Source organism: Bos javanicus, chromosome 7, assembly GCF_032452875.1.
Source record: "Bos javanicus breed banteng chromosome 7, ARS-OSU_banteng_1.0, whole genome shotgun sequence".
Classification (NCBI taxonomy): domain Eukaryota; kingdom Metazoa; phylum Chordata; class Mammalia; order Artiodactyla; family Bovidae; genus Bos; species Bos javanicus.
Window position 1 is genome coordinate 6,838,076 of NC_083874.1, and position 4,204 is coordinate 6,842,279.

At 42.5% G+C, this 4,204-nt stretch overlaps 1 non-coding gene across 1 annotated transcript; it reads left to right on the plus strand.

Annotated features, from left to right (window-relative positions):
- The first annotated feature begins 3,055 nt into the window (after nucleotides 1-3,055).
- LOC133252229 (U6atac minor spliceosomal RNA) lies at nucleotides 3,056-3,181 on the plus strand. Its single transcript, XR_009737852.1, has one exon. It is a non-coding gene; the product is annotated as a U6atac minor spliceosomal RNA (small nuclear RNA).
- Nucleotides 3,182-4,204: the final 1,023 nt, after the last annotated feature.

Here is a 4,204-nt window from a genome sequence, read left to right on the forward strand (position 1 = left end):
TTTCTGCCATAAGAGTTGTGTCATCTGCATATCTGAGGTTATTGATATTTTTCCCAGCAATCTTGATTTCAGCTTGTGCTTCTTCCAGCCCAGCGTTTCCCATGATGTACTCTGCATAGAAGTTAAATAAGCAGGGTGACAATATACAGCCTTGATGTACTCCTTTTCCTATTTGGAACCAGTCTGTTGTTCCATGTCCAGTTCTAACTGTTGCTTCCTGACCTGCATAGTGGTTTCTCAAGAGGCAGGTCAGGTGGTCTTGTATTCCCATCTCTTTCAGAATTTTCCACAGTTGATTGTGATCCACACAGTCAAAGGCTTTGGCATAGTCAATAAAGCAGAAATAGATGTTTTTCTGGAACTCTCTTGCTTTTTCAGTGATCCAGCAGATGTTGGTAATTTGATCTCTGGTTCCTCTGCCTTTTATAAAACCAGCTTGAATATCTGGAAGTTCATGGTTCACGTATTGCTGAAGACTAGCCTGGAAAATTTTAAGCATTACTTTACTAGCATGGAAGATGAATGCAATTGTGTGGTAGTTTGAGCATTCTTTGGCATTGCCTTTCTTTGGGATTGGAATGAAAACTTACCTTTTCCAGTCCTGTGGCCACTGCTGAGTTTTCCAAATTTGCTGGCATATTGAGTGCAGCACTTTCAAAGCCTCATCTTTCAGGATTTGAAATAGCTCAACTGGTATTCCATCACCTCCACTAGCTTTGTTTGTAGTGATGCTTCCTAAGGCCCACTTGACTTCACATTCCACGATATCTGGCTCTAGGTGAGTGATCACACCATCGTGATTATCTGGGTTGTGAAGATCTTTTTTGTCAGTTCTTCTGTATATTCTTGCCACCTCTTCTTAATATCTTCTGCTTCTGTTAGGTCCATACTTCCGGGAGCCACCACGGGAGATCCCACCCATGACAAAGGTCATGTGGAGAAGACCTGACAGGCAAAAGCGGATCAGGACTCGAGGGATTCCCTGGACCTGCTAGAACATCTGCCCTGAAACCAAAATCTGTCTGTCTACTGTCTACTATATTATGCCTTTCAACCACTCTTCTGATATTAGCAGGGGGCTATCCCCGATCACCTTTCTCTGGAGAAAATCAACTTAGGGCTCTAAGTTGATAAGTCTCCAGGGCATAAAAGGAATATTTCTATTCTAACCCCTCTGTTGGCATTCTAGCTTGCTTGACAGGTTTTTCCTTACTCTTACAACTAACGCACATGATTGTTCACAACTCCCCAACCATGAAAGGCACGGGAAGCCTAAGCATTCTAAAAGTCCTAATGGGCATAGAGCCCTTTAAGGGGTGAAAAATTATTAAAATAGCACTGGTAAAGGGCTTCATTATTGGGCCAATGCTTGCTGCCAAGTTCCCATATCCCTTATCCATTGTGCACCTGGGAGTGCGTTAGTTAATGTAGTTGGAATGTAAGAAAAACAAGTAGTGGCCTTGGAATTAACCACATCAAGCCTTTGAGCTAATAAGTTCTTTCTTTGTTGTGACCCACTGCACCTTTGCTCTGTGAGAATGTAACTCTGTTTAGTACTTTCTGAGGCTGATACAGATTAAAAATATAAAGAAAAAACACTTCAAGGGAAAACAAGTTTTCTGGTGGATCAACCTTTATCAAAAAAGGGTCATAAAATGTCAACAGGCCTCCAGGCCAAAATATAATAAATAACATAAGACCCTTGTTTATGGAAAGGCATACAGAAAAAAATTCTGGTTTTGATAAGGACAAAACTGCTGGAGTGTTTGGGCTGACTCTACATGACCTTACATCTTTCATTTCCCTTTATGTACAAGTCAGGGTATAAAAGCTCCTTTTGAAAATAAAGTTACGGGCCTCGCTCACCGAAGCTTGGCCTCCCCATGTCATTTATTCACCAACGCCGTTCATCTTGAGGGTATCCCTGGACTCTGCTGAAGCTGGTCCCCAGCACCATACCATTTCTGTCCTTTATTGTGCCCATCTTTGCATGAAATGTTCCCTTGGTATCTCTAAATTTTCTTGAAGAGATCTCTAGTCTTTCCCATTCTATTGTTTTCCTCTATTTCTTTGCATTGATCGCTGAGGAAGGCTTTCTTATCTCTCCTTGCTATTCTTTGGAACTCTGCATTCATGGGAAATAGATGGGGAAACAATGGAAACAGTGTCAGACTTTATTGTTTGGGGCTCCAAAATCACTCCAGATGTTGACTGCAGCCGTGAAATTAAAAGACACTTACTCCTTGGAAGGAAACTTATGACCAACCTAGATAGCATATTAAAAAGCAAAGATATTACTTTGCCAACAAAGGTCCGTCTAGTCAAGGCTATGGTTTTTCCTGTGGTCATATATGGATATGAGAGTTGAACTGTGAAGAAAGCTGAGTGCCAAAGAATTGATGCTTTTGAACTGTGGTGTTGGAGAACTCTTGTGAGTCCCTTGGACTGAAAGGAGATCCAACCAGTCCATCCTAAAGGAGACCAGTCCTGGGTGTTCACTGGAAGGACTGATGCTGAGGCTGAAACTCCAGTACTTTGGCCACCTCATGCGAACAGTTTACTCGTTGGAAAAGACTCTGATGCTGGGAGGGATTGGGGGCTGGAGGAGAAGGGAATGACAGAGGATGAGATGGCTGGATGGCATCACCGACTCAATGCACATGAGTTTGAGTGAACTCCGGGAGTTGGTGATGGACAGGGAGGCCTGGAGTGCTGCGATTCATGGGGTCATAAAGAGTCGGACACGACTGAGTGACTGAACTGAACTGAATTGAATATTCTGTTTGGAAGCCCTAAACTAAGGCTCATCTACAGTTGCCTTTTTTTTCCTATCTTTAACTTGTTTTAGTATTCAAGTGCTGGATCCTTCAAAGAATGAATTCAGGAGCTTTCCACCATTTTGATTGCCTGGAATTAGAGTCATCTGATTTTAATGCATTAAATTGGGGGGATTATAATATTATACTTGTAATGTTCCTTTAAAAAAATGTACAATTTAACAGAATTATGAGGCAAACATCTGTGTCATGACCACCCACTTGAGACATAGAATATGGTGTTGTATGAAAGGAGAGAAGGTTAGCACTCCCTTTAACAAGGATGGAAGAGGCCCTTGGGCCTGACAACATCCATATCGTTAAGGCATTGCCTCCTACTTCATGGCATCTAACCACTTTTTTATTGGACCTAATTAAACTTAAAAGTTTTTGCACAGCAAAAGAGAAGGAAATGGCAACCTACTCCAGTACTTTTGCCTGGAAAATCCCATGGACAGAGGAGCCTGGTGGGCTGCCGTCTATGGGGTCACACAGAGTCGGACACAACTGACGAGACTTAACAGCAAACTTAAAAGTTTTTGCACAGCAAAGGAAACCATAAACAAGATGAAAAGACAGCCCCCAGAAAGGGAGAAAATAATTGCAAATGAAACAACTGACAAAGGATTAATTTCCAAAATATATAAGCAGCTCATGCAGTTCAATATCAGAAAAACAAACAACCCAATCAAAGTGGGTAGAAGATCTAAACAGATTTTTCTCCAAAGAAGACATACAGATGGCTAATAAGCACATGAAAAAATGCTCAGCATCACTTATTATTCAATTCAGTTCAGTTCAGTTCAGTCACTCAGTCGTGTCCAACTCTTTACGACCCCATGAATCACAGCACGCCAGGCCTCCCTGTCCATCACCATCTCCCGGAGTTCACTCAGACTCATGTCCATCGAGTCAGTGATGCCATCCAGCCATCTCATCCTCTGTCGTCCCCTTCTCCTCCTGCCCCCAATCCCTCCCAGCATCAGAGTCTTTTCCAATGAGTCAACTCTTCGCATGAGGTGGCCAAAGTACTGGAGTTTCAGCTTTAGCATCTTTCCTTCCAAAGAAATCCCAGGGCTGATCTCCTTCAGAATGGACTGGTTGGATCTCCTTGCAGTCCAAGGGACTCTCAAGAGTCTTCTCCAACACCACAGTTCAAAAGCATCAATTCTTCGGTGCTCAGCCTTCTTCACAGTCCAACTCTCACATCCATACATGATCACTGGAAAAACCATAGCCTTGATTAGACGGACCTTTGTTGGCAAAGTAATGTCTCTGCTTTTGAATATGCTATCTAGGTTGGTCATAACTTTCCTTCCAAGGAGTAAGCGTCTTTTAATTTCATGGCTGCAATCACCATCTGCAGTGATTTTGGAGCCCCAAAAATA